Below are 17,067 nucleotides of genomic sequence, written 5' to 3'. Positions count from 1 at the left end.
ATCATACACCAAGAATCTAAAAGATCAGTGTCAACGGTCTTGAAAAAGAGGCACAAAACTGGAATCACACTTGCTAATTTCAAAATTTTACTTACTAAACTGAATCTCGGGGAGCTGCAGCCGTAGGAATCCGTATTTTAGGAAGCGGGCCAGATGACAGCCTTGGTGGTGTTTGAGGATTATACCTCCCACCCGGGGACGCTTGTCGCACGCCGCGAGAGGAGCTCTCACTTAAGACTCCCTGCCTCTCCTGGAAGAATCACTGAAGAAAGTATCTCAAGAGTGCTACAGTGTAGAAAGCAACAAAATTGTCAGTTATAACAGTCTGACATTCGGCAGAAAGGCCCTCAAAAAAAAGTGACGAAGCTGCTCTCGTGTAATGACCAGAGCCGTAAATAGCAGTCTGACGTTTGGGCTCTTTAAGAGTCCAGATGGGTCAAAGAGACAAATTGGCTCTATTAAATTGTTTGCCTAGGTGTCGTGCTATGCCCAGTATTAAAAACTTCTGGGCCTGAGAATGGACTTACCAGTAGCATAGTTTAATCACGGTGGCTTAAAATAGTCACGCTGCCTAGCCAGACGACCTCACCACAGGTTCTACGCGGAAATAATCTTACATTCCTAACAAAACAATTATGAAAGCAGTCTTCCTTATTACATCAACCCTGAGACCCAATCACGCGAAAAAAGGAAACGAAAGGCTGGGGCTAGCGCTATTGATTGACGTACATTCCAACCAACGTACAACGGGAGAAGAGTGCGCCTGCGCAAGTACTTATCCAATTCGTGCTCAGCGGCAGAAGCAGAGGCGGGGCTTGTGGAAACGGCGGCCGCAGGGTTGGAGGACTTGAGAAGGAGCGAAGATGGCGGAGTGAGGCGAGGCGCGGCTAGCTGGCCCGTGGGCCGGGGGCGCGGGAGCCCCCGAGCGCTCCCGCTCTTCTGCTGTCCCGTGTGAGGTAAGCTGAGGCCAGCGACGAGGGTACGAACAGGAGGTGGCGCGGCCGAACCTGTCCCGTCTGAGGGACGGAGCGCACGGGCCCTGCCCTCATCCAGCGCAGGCCTCGGCCGGTCGCGGGTTTCCTTCCGAGCTGCCCCAGGGCGGCCGCCCGCGCCTTCGGGGGTGTGTTGCACCACCACTGCGTCCTCGACCCGCAGTGACCTGTTCAGTGCCTTGCCTTTGGCTGCCTTTGTGCTTTCAGCTTGTTCCAGGTGACTTCACCCAAGGTAGGTGTATATCTGGCTTTCGCTGCGTCGGCCATCAGTTTATCTTTTGAAGAATATCTTTGTTTTACTGATTTATTTATTCTCCTCTCCTCACGGCTTCGTGCCTACTGTTTTGCTTGAGACTCCGGTTATCAGTCAAGGCCTTTTACAGACCTGAGTATTTTGTGTCCCTGGCCCGTTGACCTTGAGATTTGGTGTAACCAGTTCCCCCCCGGGATTTTAATTTGAGTCTGTGTATCGTGCTTGTTATCTTGCTTCTCTTTACTGTATCCATTCGTTCCCACTCCCACCTTTAAAACTTTTAAGATCTGAGTAAACAGCTTTGTCCTTGTGTGACCTGATAGTTGCCTAATGGCGTATTAATCTCGGCTGACTCTAGGTAGAATTCACCATTGTTTTCCAGAACTAAAGGAGTTAGTGTACAATTTTAATTTATTTTTTACAGAGTGAATGAGAAATTTTGGGAAATTACTAGAAAGTAACTTGTGTAATGTGATGAGGTTGCAGAGTATAATACCATCAAGTATGTGTATTTGGTTCTTGTTTAACTTTATGGGATAGCTCTTTTTGTAATTCTAGTTGTTACAAACCTCATTCCTTTAGTTAAATTCTAGGAAAGATTCCTGTTGTTAGGTTTCTGAGTTGGTGAAGCCTTGTTAAAACTGACACGTTTGTTGGGTCCCGTTTGAATGACATTATAATACAAATGAATGTTTCTGGTATACCTTTAAGACCTTTCTGTTGTTTTTGTCAGGAGTATCTTTCTTCATTTTATCTAGGAGAGGAAATAAGACGGGCCAGAGGAAAGGACCAGAGTATTCTTCCTACCTTACAAACAGGGGAATGGTCACCTACACTAAAGCAAAGGTCTTTTGTGGGAGAAAAGGGACCATAGCACCATCAGATTCTCAAAGATGGCAGTGTTGTGTAAAACCTTGAGAACCATTGCTCCAAGAGTTCTGACACCTTCATAAAATTAATGCCAGTGCAGGTAGAGTGTAACCTCTTTTCTGATTGTTCCTTCTGAGTAGTTTTTAATAGTGATTTTTTTAGAATAGTGTGGTTCTTTTGAATAAATCTTCACATGAATGCGTATGGCACAAGTGAGGGCTGTATCCTTACTGTAATGGTGTTTTTGTTTTTGTTTTTGACATTCCAAGAGTGTAATGTTATTTTTATTTTTCGTTACCACAGGAAGAACATTTTTCTTGACTTTCAGGTGCTTTTTATATTCATCTCGAAAAGAAAACATTCTGAATTCAGGATTTGGCAAGTAATAGTGGCTAATGCTTCCAAATACTGTTTAAGCAGATGGAGAATAGCTAGTGAGAAGTGGAACAATAAATCATTAGCTTCAATAGATGAACTTCAAAAGTGACTATAAATTATTGACATTTAAGCTAAATCTTTTATTCTCAATGAAAGCAAGGTATTAAGTATAAAAAGAGAAAAGAAAAACTTGATCATTTGCCCAAACCTGTAATTTTTATTGGATAGAGAAAAAAGATACAGATTTAATTAGATTGAAGGAGATCAACTGATAAAATATAATTGTTACTTGGCAAATTTTAGAATACATTCACTTAAGTTTTACTTAGAGGCAAATATTGATATTTTAATCTTTAATTTCTAAAACCTTTTCAGTACACTTTTAATACTGCTAAATATGAGTCTTCTTCTGAATTTACCACAAAAGTAAAGTGCATTCTGTTGCTCAAAGAGAAAGAGGAGATAGTGCCTTCATAATTGATGATAACTATATGGGCAAATTAGGATTCATACCTACTGTATTAATCTCCGGGGGCCTGCTGCAGCAAAATACTACAGAGTGGGTGACTTGAAGATCAGACATCCAAAATCATGGTGTCAGCAGGGCCATGCTCTCCCTGAAGGTACTAGGGAAGGACTTTTTCCAGGCCTTTCTTCTAGCTTTTGGTAGTTGGCTCGTCAGCATAACTCCAGTCTTTGCAAGGCATTCTCCCTAGGTGTGTCTGTGTCCTAAGTTCTCCCTTTTTTAAGGACACCAATCAGATTAGCGGCCCACTTGGCTCCAGTATGACCTCATCTTAATGAATTACATCTGCCGTGACTCTCTTTTCAAATAAAGTCGCTTTTTGAGGTACTTGTACAACAACATACGAATTTGGAGAGGACACAGTTCAACTGGTAATATCTAGTGTGATACACCTTGATTATGTTACATGAAAAACATTCAATGTACAACTGTTTTAAGGATTAAAATCTTGTATATCCCTTGTATAAGGTACTTAGAGTAGTCAAAATTGTAGAGCTAGACAGTAGAATGGTAGTTACCAAGGGCTGCAGGGAGAGGAAATGGGGACTTACTACTTAATTGGCACAGAGTTTCAGTTTTGTAACATGAAAAGAGTCCTGGAGATGGATAGTGGTAAATGGTTGCACTGAACTGAACACTTTAAAAGGGTTAAGATGATAAATTGTATGTTACATGTATTTTACAATTTAAAAAAAAAATGGAAAAAGGATAAATGAAAACCTCCAACTATATTTATACTTCATATTAAGGAGTAAAAAGGAAGGGAAAGAAATAAATGCCCTTTGGGTGATAAGAGTTTTTATCATAAGCCTTTAGAGTGAAAACTTTGTTACTTGGATTTAGAACCTTAATTAAGTCCAGGTAGACTGTATTAAATAACAGAAATTCAGCTGAGTAAATTTAAAGATCAGATTGGCTTCATTAAATGATTCATGAGTTGGACAGCATCCTATCTAGCAAACAGAAAGGAGCTCCACTGAGATGTAGAAAAGGGAAAGTTTTAAACATGGGAAGGTGGCAGAAAAAAGAAATTATTAGCAAAGATTGCATTGTTTCAGGGAAGGTCATCCTCCTAAGGGGAACAGAAGGGTTCTGCTAACCAGATTGACTGGTTAAAGGTTAACATTCCTGGAAGAGGTTGAAACTGCCATTAGTTTATGTATTAAGTCTTGGATTGGTGATGTGGGTTTAGCACAAGTGATTTTGTTTTGGGCCTGTTGTCTCTTTTTAACAACAGTAATAGAAATTTGACATTGGTGTAGCACAATATTGATAGCAATCTAAATATCCATCCATAGGGAACTGATGTAAATAAATGCTTCTATACTTACAAAGTAGCTTTAAATTCTGATACAGAATGACATCTGACAGAGAGGAGGGAAATCACTCAGTGAGAGTGCATGCTTAGCAAACACGAGGTCCTGGATTCAATCTCCAGTACCTCCATTAAAAAAAAAATTAAAAATAGAACGAACTCTAATATGCATTAAAGGGAAAAGCAAGGTGGAGAACAAGATGTATAGTGTGCTTTTACTTGTGGGAGGAAATAGATCTACTTAAACAGTTGCTGTGTAGCCATAGACTATCTCTAAAAGGATATAGAAACACTGTATATCCTGTTTTACCTTTGCCTATCATGTGCATTTGTTACCTATTCAAGTAAATAATTAAAAAATTTCAAAGAAAGGAAGCACTCAATAAATATTTGATAAATGACTGAAAGTTAAATTTTTGCTCAGGCAGTGATTTTATATTAGTTTAGTCTGTCCATATCTGGGGGCAGAAACTGTCCAATAAACCCAGCACTTGTTTTTAATAAGATACTTAAAAACTTAATTTGAATAACAGTGATAATCCATTGTGTTTCATGAAATGTATTCAGAATTTACTACAAAGTAAGAAAGTATTTAACTCCCATGATATATTATTCTTCCCGTCCTTAGAGGAAGCAAAGTGTATGAGCTGTTTATCGATGCACAACAAATGACCCAAATCTTAGTGGATTAAAACAACAGTAAACATTTATTATCTCTCACAGTTCATGTGGATCAGGAGTTAGGGAGCAACTTGGATGGAGGTTTCTGGCTTAGGATCTCTTATAAGGTTGCAGTCAAGCTGGAGTGGCAGTCATCTGATCTTATTCCATGGTGGCTCATTCACATGGCTAGCAAATTCATACTGGTGGTAGAAAGTCTCATTTCCTTCCATTGTCAGCCTCTTCTAGGGCTGCTTGAGTGTCCTCATGATCCAGCAGCTATCTTCTCCCAGAAAAAGCAATCCAGGAGAACAAGGCAAAACCACAGTCCCGTATATGATCTTGACTCAGAAGTCACACACTGTCACTTCCTCCTCTTCTCTTGGTCACTGTTTTGACACCAACTAGTATACTGCAGTACAGTTCTGACACTAACCATCTAGAATTAATGCAGACCCCACAAGTCAAAGAGCATGATCACTAACAAGACTGCCCTCACTTTAGATGCCAGCACACTTTGGAGTATCCCTAGGCCACCTGCACTTCCGACTAACTGGCTGCAAATTCAGGGGTTCCCATGATGACCCTGATGGGACCAACGTTTGGTGTCATTGATTTTCTCTGTTGTATTTCTATTTCTCTATTTGTGCTCTAATATTAGTCTTTTTCCTTCCTTCTTGCTAGCTTTAGGTATAGTTTATTCTTTTTTTAGTTTCTTAAGGTATAAAGTTAGGTTGTTGATTTGAGATCTTTTTTTCTTTTTTTATTTAAGCATTTACAGCTGTAAATTTCCCTCTTAGCACTGCTTTTGCTGCATCCCATAAGTTTTGATATGTTTTGTTTTTGTTTTCATTTGTCTCAAGATGGTTTCTAATTTCCCTTGTGATTTCTTCTTGAGCCATTGGTTGTTTAAGAATGTGTTTTTTAATTTTCATTGGTTCATTTACTATAAATTCCAAGGATTTATAGTTTCCCTCTAGGGACAAAGGCCAGTCAACTTTTTTATTATAAATTAGTCAAACAGATCAACCCTGATTCATTGTCAGAAGGAACTATTAAAGGGTGTGAATACCAGGATGCAGCAATAACAGGGGACCATCTTAGAATTTGAATACTCAGATGAGTCAGAACAGGCTAGCCCAAGTGCTACATTGAAAATTCCTGTTTCCCCTTTTCATCCTCCCAATAAGTCAGGTTTTCTAATATGAATTACTTTGCATAATCAACAGCACTAAACAAGTGACTTTAGAGACCCAGAAGTGACTTTAGAGACCCAGAAATGCCTGATAAGGCACCAGCTTTACAGGGGATATATTTGTAAGTTTTGTAGATCAGAGTGTATAGTCGTAGTTTCTTCACGTAACTCTAGAACCCATGTCTATTTAAATTTTAGCTCATGTTGGTTGAGTGTATTTAAGAATCCTGCTGTTCTTTGATTTATTCAACAAAGTTTTCTTAAGTGCTTACCACGGGTCACACACTATTTTCAGTGAACAAAACGGGTTCCTTCCTGGTGGAGCTTACATTTTAGACAAGACAGTACATGAGAAACATAATAAGTACCTTATGTAGTGTTTCATGAATGAATAAAAAGAAAAGTAGAACAAGGTAAAGGGGAACGGTGGGGGTATGTCTGGAGAGGATGGGACAATAAATAATCTTAAATTGGGGCTCAAAGTAGGCACTCTCTGAGAAAATAAAGTCTGAATAAAGACTTTAAGGTGAGAGGATGAGCTTTGCAAGTATCTGGGGGAAGAGTCTTCTCACAAAGAGAACAGCTAGTACATGGGGTGTAAGGTAGGAGCATGTCTGACATCGCAGAAAGAGCAAGGAGTCAGTACGGCTGGAGCCCATGATGGAGAAGGAGATGGAGTTGGGGTCGGAAGAGATACGGTGGAGAGTTTATGGGGAATTATGGATAATGGTCAAAACTCTGGCTTTTTACTAAGCTCCTATTCATTCAGTTTTCACATGAGTCCTACAGTTTGTGATAGACTATATAAAATTGAAGTCATATCTGAGATGTGAAATTAGATATTATGAAGAGAATACAAGTTTATGATAATTCTAGCATTATTGCTTAATATTAAGATACAGATTTGGGGGGTGAGGTTTATATATGATGAATATCATTTTTACTTGTTGGTATTGCTGGAGGAATTTGTTTTTAAAAGAAGAAAAGTGTTTTTTAAAAAGGCTTCTTTGGTGCTTACTTGATTTATATAGAATTCGTTCAGCATACTTTATTTGTGGAAAGAACTAGTTTGCATCCTCTTTCCCCCTCAACATTACTGCCAGTTATCTGGTCATTAGAATTGAACTGCAGAATAGTCTAGTGGCTGATGCAAACTTTGAATTAGCCTGAGTAAGCTAATATAATGAAACAGCTCTGCTCCCTATAGGGATCTAAAGGCCCATCTGTGGATCTTCTCAATTTTTCCTCTCACTTCCTCTGCTGCTTTGCAATAAATGCAAATTCCATAGTCTTTCTTCTGATTTGATTCTGAATTAATTTACATTTGCCTTTTGTAGGTTTTTGAATCAGAACTGCCTTGTCTTCAACCAGAAGAGGTTATTCAAGTTCAATTTGGAATTGAGGTATTTTTTTATCTATGTGATATATTAAAAAGGGGAGGACTAGGAAGACTAATTAGCCAGTCACTGTTGGCCATTTTTGTAAGCTTAAGTAATTTATTTCAGCTTTTGATATGCATCTGTGATTTATTTATTTTCTTTAATTTGTGAAATATACATAACATAAAATTTATCATTTTAACTATATTTAAATGTACGATTCATTGGCATTAAGTGTATTCACATTGTTCTGCAACCATTACCACTATCTATTCCAAAACTTATTCATCATCCCAAACAGAAACTCAGTATTAATTAGTAACTCCCCACTCCCTTACCCCACCCCAACTCCCAGTTCCTAGTAACCTCTATTCTGCTTTCTGTCTATAAATTTGTCTAGTCTAGATACCACATGTAAGTGGAATTATACAGTATTCATCCTTTGTTTGATTTACTTTTACAGATATTTGCAATATAATAAGTTATGTTTAACAGCAGTGAACTGCTAATGTTTTTTACATGCTTGCCTTTGGTCATCATGGTATATAGTACATATTGTTTTACTTATGGTTATAGTTTATCAAATTTTTATTGTTCACTATTGGTCTTGTGTAGTTGAAGATAATTCAGAGTAAGATGATGCATATGGTTTTGAGTGTTAAGTATTTAGACATCAACTTTGGAGTACAGTACTGCTTTTAAACATGAATGTTTTATATAGAATAATTTTATATCTCTAAAAACTTGGCTCCATTTGCATTAAGAGGAAATTGATGTGTATATATCATTTTACATAATACAAGTTTTTATATAAATCTGGCTTTTTGTATCATATTAATTATTTTTTCTGGCTACTGCTTCTGCTTTTCTGATGATAATACTGAATTTGGAGGCGTGGTTGGACATTTTATTTTAAACAATATGCAATCCAAAATATTTTTTTCTAAGTGTTTTTAAATATTTAAAAGTAAGCTCATGTAGAAGTACCTATCTTAATCTTCCTCTTTTTAATTTATTTTGTATTTCCAGATATTTCTGTGTTGTCTCTTGGACTGAGGTAGTTCTGCTTCTCCTGTCGGGCCAATTTCCCTATTCTTCAACTGTGGATATCTCTTCTCTACACTTTACCTTTGTGATTTGCATTGAGGAAGACTGCTTTTCTTTTTGTTCCACCTCTCAGATTCAACACAGAGAAGCTGCGGGAATGCAGTCATCCTACCAACTTCTCCAGGAAGAAAGAAGCTACTGACATGTGTCTGCAGCTGCTATTTGCTTAATCATAAAGAAAGCTTACAAGTTAAAGGCTGATCTGATTTGAAATAGGTGCTTAGATGGTGGTATTTGTGAATTCTTTACCTTTTGTTCAAAGCAAGAAGACTGAAAAAATAGCCAGTATGGATGACATCAGGGTTTTTTTTTTTTTTAATGTCTTCCAGTTTTGGCCACAATCATGATAAGCACAGTTGAAACTGCAGCAGTAAATTCCAAACATATGTTCTAATTTGAAATGAAAGAGATGCTTAAAAAAAATTACATACGTATCTAAATCCTGGCTCATCCTCTGACATAGATTTACTGGATAAGAACAAAGGTTCAGTTTTGCAATAAAACCTTTGATGTGATAAAGAAGCATAAAGATAGAATATCACAAGATTAATTTCATATGTGAATAAACCATCACAGTCTCTATAAATGCACATTTTCACATGTGTTAAGTCCACATTCTTGGATGATAAGAGGAATTTTTCTCCTAGAGAAGGAAGCTGTGGTTGACTTTCTCAGAAATCTTTGGACATTTGGTATTTTTTAATGGTTTTTCATTCTTCTAAGGAGGGACCACTTTGTACAGATGCTAACCCTGTGAATGCATACTTGGGTTTAGTGAAAAGTTGATAAAAGGAAGCAAAACAGTTTTGAGTCCAGTAATGGAACCCTCTTCACCTCCCTAGACAAGAGACTTCTATATTACAAATTACTTCATTCTTTTTTGTGGAGTCTTATATAGCACTTGAGACTTGGTTTTACATGCTGCTAAGGCTGGAAGAAAAGTGGCATAAGTGGTTTTTCTGTTCAGAAGATGTGGTGGACCCTACAGTATGACTTGACTTCAGCTTTGGACAAGAGTAGTGAAGAAAAAAATGAGGAAAGTTTCCATTTAACTCCTTTCTCCTAGGAAAAAGAAGTGAAAATGCATTATGCAGCTCCATCTGACTTCATGGTGTTTTACATTCTGTAGCTCTGTTTTTTGTAAAAGCATAAATAACTTTTTTCCTTTGACCCGAGATTGGTTCTTGGATGTTTGATTTATTTTTTAGGCAATGGGTGTAATATTAGGCTGAAAAGACTGGGTCTCAGGTAACTTTGTTCAATTGGAACTAAACTTTCTCATCAGAGAATGGGCCTCAGAAGAAATGTTCCCAAACGTATTTAGATTAGTGTAGATTTAGAAGAAATTCAGGATCTGAAAAAAAGAAGGAAAAAAAAAAGTCAAGAAAGATAGTTCCGAAAAGAAGTAATGGATCTTCCTTTGTTTCTGTTATGTCTTAATGCTGTCTGTGAACAGACTACAGTGTAAAGATGTCCTTGTTTCCAAATCAACAGAGGACCATTGTATGAATTGTCACGTCTTTACATAAGAAGAATGAAACCTTTATTTATAACAGTTTGTAAATAGAGAAAGGATTTAAAGCTGCTTAGATGAAATTAAGAACAAATCATCTTAGATCATCTCTGTGATACAGGGAATGTTTGCCTAGGGCCATACGTGCTGTATTGCTTAAATCTTAGGGCAGATTTTACCAGAATTTGAGAGTGATAGAAATAGCCAAAAATGGGAAATGTTGAGCACTTTTAATAATTAATTACACTGGTCAACCAATTTGAAATGGCATAAGAAAGCTTTTTAGTAAAATAATTATATAATGTAGATAAAATATACTTTCCTTTAATTGAGGGCAATTATAGACTGGTAAATCATAGTATAAGTAACTTTGGATAAAGGTAACTTAAATTTTTCTCTACGTAACTTCCCAGCCACTTCCTGTTTTCTTATAGTATTTTGGAATTTTTAAAGACAGAATGGAACCTTTATATGTGAGTGTCATTGGTATGTTGAGACTATCATTCTCTCAAATTCATGGAGAATTTGTATCTTCAGTTGTCTGTTATCCATCTTCCCCATGTCTTTTTGGCAACTTTCTGAGTAGAATCATTTGGCAGGGGATAGGGACTTTGTGCTATCAGCACCAGTGAAACCATCTCTGGCCTGCTTGTTTGAATTATGTATATGTATCAGACCCAGCTTCTCTGGTTGCTTTATATATTTTCATTTCATAGCTAAGAGAATCACTATTTAATGCTCTCTTTCAAGTTGTTTCTGCATCTTTCATGGCTTTCACCTGATGGTTTTTAACAAAATGGATATATTCCATTTGTATTTACCCAGTGTTTACTTAATACTATCTACATTGTTTTTCCTGGTCTATTTTGGTCCCCTTCTTGATGGCAAAAGCTGTAATTTTAGTCAGGACTATGACTTTGCTATGCCTGCTTCCTTTCCTTTGCTTATCCATGTTAGCTGGCAGTTTTTCCTTTAAAAAACTGAACAAAAATGGGATATGTGCAATAGAAATACATATATATATATATGTATATTTTAATACTTGTGGACAAATGTTACAAGTTGTTTAAGAACAACAAAATCACCAATGTCTTCCATTTTGAGATGTGTATAGTTTTGTAAGCATTAGTGCTTGGTAGCGTATTGTAGTGCCATGTTAGGGGTTAGTGCATGAGCCTAGTAATAATTTAAACTTCAGGATGAGTTATTGATAATAACTAATAGTGTAAAAAGAATGGAAATTCTAGACCTTTTCTTTTTTCCTAATATCTGAATCCATGATATTCTCCCTGGGGAAAAGAGATTAAGGCCAAGAGACTCATTTATGAATAGAAATGTGGGGTCACAATGTGAAATACTATCTTTGAGGATATTCAAGCTTTCCATGTGGGAAGCTGGAAGGCAGCTGCCTTTGAGTCTTATGAAATCTTAAGTCAAAATGAGGCCCCATTACATGATTGTGCTTTTGCTCTTATAGTTTGAGGTAAGATTTCACACTGTTTTCACATTGTATGTCTTCTAAGTTTGTTTTCCCTCTCCCTTTGCATCAAATTATTTTATATTTTGCATGTCTTACTGAGATGCTATGTTAATTGCTCAAGTGAGTGCTTTTTTAATCTGCAGACCATTTATGTTCCCTGTCTGCAGTATGCTATGTATTAACAGAACACTGGTCAGTAGTTGGGTACTCGACATTAATTTGTCATGGGCTTTTCCTGTTTCTAAATCTGCTGAAATGTGTATTGATGGGATTTCAGACCTTTACATGAGAATTGGAAATGTAGCTAAATGGAACCTACCTAGGTTGCCATGTATTAACTAATTCTGCTTAGTTAAAGTAAGTTGCCTCAGACAGCGTTCACTTTTTTCTACTTTACTTGTAGAAATAAAAGTTTTGTTTTGAAAGCATAGCTTTCTGTAGAAAAGAAATTCCTACCTCGAAAAGCTGCCTTGAGAACTTGGAAATGGCAGTTTTCTGGGGTGATTTCTAAATCACAGTATTAGGAGAGTCCAGAATTTACTGACACAGATTTTACAGTTAGTATCTTTTTTTAATATGATGTGTCTCATGTACAGAAGCAACTTACAGCACATTGACTCTTGGGCAGCAGAACTTCAGGAACCCAGGTTTAGAGTCTTATAGTGTACTTAATTAAAGTAGTTGTACTCTTGGTTCAAGTAGGTTAGTGCCTGGGAGAATCCATTTCTGAAAAGCATTTAAACATTAAAAAAAAAAAAAAAACCTCTGAAAAGGTAATGAATGCAAAATAGCACAGTCTATAGGAAAGGATATTTCCTGTTGCAAAAAAAAAAAAAAAGCCATAAGATGAACTATTAATTTTCAAGAGGTAGAATTTTAGTAGCAATAACAGTTTTGCATGTATAGTAAGTTGCTTTAGTAAGGTTGTACAGTAGAATACTACTTGAGTTTGTGAGGCTCTGTGATCAACAGAGTTGCACAAAAGGAAAACGATGTTCTAGGTAAAGAGTATATAAAAGGTACTTTCTTTCTTTTAAAACTATGAATGTATATGAATATATCATTGTGTGAGAAATAGCAACTTTTGTGTAAGTTAAAGGTTAAAGACCCTGTTTGTTTCCTAGAGTGGAGGATTAGAGCCATTGAATGAAACTTCTAGCGCTTAATCTGGAAACAAATGTACTACTGATGTAGCCCCACTGAAGCCCATTGTGTGGGGATTTTGCTTATGATGTTTCTTTTAGCATCAGGCATTGATAAAATGGCATACTTTTTGCTTTGTCACCTTACCTTTCTCAGCTTGTTTCCTGGGTGCATTTTTTTTTAAAAGGAAAAGTTTGTTGTGTGTATATTTAGGGTTAAAAAAAAAAAAAACAAGAATTTGGATAGTTGGCTTTTCCTCATGCCTGTTACTGTAGAGGAGTTAGGAGTTAAGGGTATAAATTAAAAGGATTGACGGGAACAGCCAAAGAGAGTATGTTGGCATTTTAAACCTTGTCTAATGTAGGTGTGTCAAGGCCTATGGCCTGTGACTGCTTATTTTATTAAGAACCCAGTAAGCTAGTACCTTGATCTGGGTTAATCACACAGCTCTCACATCAGGATATAGTAATAGAACGAGGGTGACTTCTCGCTTTTACCTCACGTTCATCTTGGCCATTTAGTACCTTGGAAGATCCTTCAAAAGATTGGGTCTGTTGTCCCGTGTTTTCCCAGGGGAAAAAAACTGGAAAATGAGTGGATTTAGGAAAATAGTGCCTCTTGAATATTTAATTCTTAGATGGCAACTCCAAAGGATAGGGAGAAGGCTATATTAAATTGATTATAGCTCCTCTTTAAATGTCCTATGCCATTAGTTGGTGTTAGAGACACTGGAATAACCAAGCAATATTCAGACATCTGCACGATCATGAGGACACCGCTGCATATTACAGTGATGTCAACAGTTTAGTTACTTAGAACAATTAGATTACACTTAACAGCCACGTTAATAGTTGTAAATGCTCAAATGTGCTACAAGTTTTTGTAGTCTCAGAGTATGTGGTTGATTATTTTTCAATATTGTTGTGGTCTCATGTTTACTCTTTGTGTACCTGTGATATGCAAAATATGAAGAGACCCTGGGCCTCCAGGAGTTTACATTCTCATGGTGCTGCTGGTGCAAGCAAATTGCTTCTAGTTTATTTAGAACATTGCTTGGCTGTTAATTATATAATATTTGGAAGGGTTCCTTGGCCAACAGTTTTCAAAAGCAGAGGGCTATGCTAAACTTCAGGGCATTGATTTTGAGTTTACATTGTATTAGCTCTGCTGTTCATAAACTCCTTTTCCCCAGGGAGCTGTGCAGGTAATGCTCGTTAATGTGAATCAGAAAAGAAACCATTCTGCCTAAGAGCATCTTCACTATCTCTATACCACCTATGCTCTTCTATGCTGTCGCTTTCAAATGGCCAAGAAAACTTACTGATCCAGAAGACTGTACATCTCTCAGTTGTTTTTCTTCTCCCAAGTTTTTACATCATTCTCTACCCACAAGGACCAGAATTTGCAATTAAGCCTTTTATAACTGAATAGTGGTCCTAATTTTAACCTTTTTGTGTGTGACTTTTGTAACCTTATTGCGAAGCAGCGTTGTGAGAGATGTGGAGCACCTGCCTGCATTTCTAAGCAATCATTTTATTAACCCACATTTTTGGTTGAAACTTTGCATGTGTTCTTGTTATTCCCCCTAATTCCTCTGAGTCAAAGGGTTTATTTACTCTGCATGTTTATTAAAACTGGGTCTGGATGAAAGTATAAGCAATAGTGGCAGGCCCATAGTTCTTATTTTAGAGTACTAATATTCTAATGCATGATTGAAAATGTCCAGTGTTATGTGGTTAGCAGTAATTATATATATGCATTTATTAATAATGAAGCAATAGAGACTTAAACCAATAGCTTGAATTGTTTGGATTCTTAGTTTTCATTTTCTAATTAAAGATTATCTTACTTCCATTGAAATGGGAGCTAGAAGATAAACAGGGGCAACCACAAGACATTCAAACTGTCAGGAATAGAGCATAACTGTGCTCACCCTCTAACCTCTTGCCTGGTTCCATTAGTTCCCAAGCATGTTTAAAAATAAAAGGCACAGACTAAGCATGTTGAATAAAAAGATGCTATGGCTATAATAATCAGAAAGGTGCAGAGTTTCAGAAAGGATAGGGAATACCAGTGTGGAGTATGTAAAATAACTAGAGATGGTGTTTGTCTGATGTTTATGTGGCTTAAGTTTGGATCTCTTAAGACTAGAATCTTGGAAGTGAATAGAGGCAATATGCACTTACTTCACATGTTCCAGGATATTCAGATAACTAGGCAACTTTTTTGATGGTACTGGTATTAACCAGCCATAAAGGGCCCTTCCAGCAAAGGAGACCATTCCATTTTGTGGAAATAGTCCTGAAAATATCGACATACCTGTGTTTTGGTTTCTCTAATGTTACTGGATTATATTTTAAAAAATTTTTTTAATTGTTTATAGCCAGAGTTTTATCCTTGATGTTTTGGTTGGACTGCATAATTTGTTGCTTAAGCTTTTGATGCCAGGTAAACAGGGGCAAGTTTTCTTATTAAAAACAGAAAGAAAAGAAAAACCTTGCCATTTATTTTCTTGTTTGATAAAATAGATCAGTTTATGGTGGTAGCTTAAAATTTTTTGAGGTTATTCCTGACTTTGAGATAATCCTTTATAAGTACAAGTGACATGACAAATAATACACAAATGGAATTCGTTATATCTGAAAAAGGAGCCTAAATAGCAGAGATTCAGATTAGATGATTTTCACTAGGCGCCTTCCAGGTTTCATGTTCTATGATTGAAAGATAATTTTTCCAAAATGATTTCAAACCTCATTTTAATCTTTGCTGTGGAATTTCACTCAAATACCTTTAGGAATGTTTAAGTGGAATGGTAACTTTGCAGTAGTTCAGAATTGAGTTAATCATTTCACTCAGTATAGGAAGTGAGATGTCATATCCCATATTTAAAGTTTCTCTTTGGTACGTACTGATAACATGTCTGCTGACCAGTGAAACCAGTAAAGATTAAAGGACAGAGTTTCTCTAAACTCTGTTCCTATTATTCTGGTAAGGCATATTAAAATAGTTAATATTAGAAACCCAGACATCACAGATTTCTCTAGGAATGCATACTCCTAAATTTTCTTTAAAGTCAGAGTAGATAAGTTAAGGTTACTGACAAATTTCAAAAGGTTTGTCTGTGTTGTTCATGGTATGCCATGCTATAAAATGTCTTTCTCCCAGGGATAAGAAAAGTATTCTGGCAATACATTATCATCAGTGCTTAAATAGCAGTAATAGTCTTGGCGCTTACCTTAAAACCACCCATCATTTGTAATTGAAAATATTCATATTAGAGTAACCTTCACATAGTTTCATTAAAGTAATTGTTGCTATTTTTACTGGTTGTTCAGCATCTTCTGCATTGCATCACTGGTATGAGATGTTAAGACAATTTCATTGAATGTTTGAAGTTTTTTACAAAAGGCAGCTTGCTTCCTAATCTATGCATCTTTGGGATTTTAGAAGAAATTTTATTCTTTGCTGTAAAAAGGAACTGCTGTAAGAGTTGGGAACTCTGCACCTGTGTAAATATATTTTGGCAATAAAGCAGCATGGGCTGAGAATGCACTGAAATTTCACTGTGGTGTTACTTGGAATGGGTAATTCTATTAATGCAGTAAGTTACGGAGATGGAGGAAGGAGCCTCTCCGCAGACATGTGCTGAGGTAGGCTTCAAATGAAAAGAAGAAAAGACAAAAGGGCTTGGGTTTCTTGATACCAAGATGTGGCAGTTTCTGGTATAGTCCAGGGGAACAAAGAGGAACCCCATTTAAACTTATACCCTTACACCATTCCTATTTTACCTTTAGGACCAACCTTATGCTAGGTCTATGAGCAAATGTTTAGTTTCTGCTAAGGAAATAGAGCTAAGTTTGATAATGATACAACTTGCAGAGAATCCTTCCTATCTGAAATTTATAAAGTAAATGTAAAAGAAGGCTTTATATTTAGTATTTAAATATTGGGTAAGTTAACTAAAGAGGTTTTTAACATTAAGAAGAGATCCTTTTTGAGTGAGGGGAAAGGAATTTTTTCAGGTTTAAAATGAGAAAGATGTTACAAACTTCCTTGGGATTGGCCAATGTCAAATGGAGAGGAACAAAAGTTATGTGGTTTCTGTGGTGTGACAACTAATGTAATCACTCCTTTGATTTAGGAGACTATTAATTTAACATACACTTACAGACATACGCCACTCCCAGGTACTGTGCTAGATGTTGGCATTACAAAAATTGAGATGTTCTCTGCCATTAAGGAGCTCAAAAGTGTAC

At 36.7% G+C, this 17,067-nt stretch overlaps 1 protein-coding gene and 1 long non-coding RNA gene across 2 annotated transcripts in view; one reads left to right on the top strand and one right to left on the bottom strand.

The window, feature by feature from the left end:
- The first annotated feature begins 800 nt into the window (after nt 1-800).
- On the top strand, nt 801-16,363 carry LOC116664145. Its single transcript, XR_004320503.1, has 3 exons — nt 801-956; nt 7,527-7,592; nt 8,598-16,363. It is a non-coding gene; the product is annotated as an uncharacterized LOC116664145 (long non-coding RNA).
- OIP5 (Opa interacting protein 5) overlaps nt 9,853-17,067 on the bottom strand; it is a 20,909-nt gene continuing 13,694 nt past the window's right edge. The window contains exon 6 of the transcript XR_004320502.1: nt 9,853-10,029. The gene's annotated coding sequence lies outside the window, so the exon portion shown is untranslated. The remainder of the gene's footprint in view (nt 10,030-17,067) is intronic.

Source organism: Camelus ferus, chromosome 6, assembly GCF_009834535.1.
Source record: "Camelus ferus isolate YT-003-E chromosome 6, BCGSAC_Cfer_1.0, whole genome shotgun sequence".
Taxonomy (NCBI): domain Eukaryota; kingdom Metazoa; phylum Chordata; class Mammalia; order Artiodactyla; family Camelidae; genus Camelus; species Camelus ferus.
The sequence above is the reverse complement of the archived record's forward strand: the minus strand, read 5'-3'. Positions and strand labels throughout refer to the sequence as shown.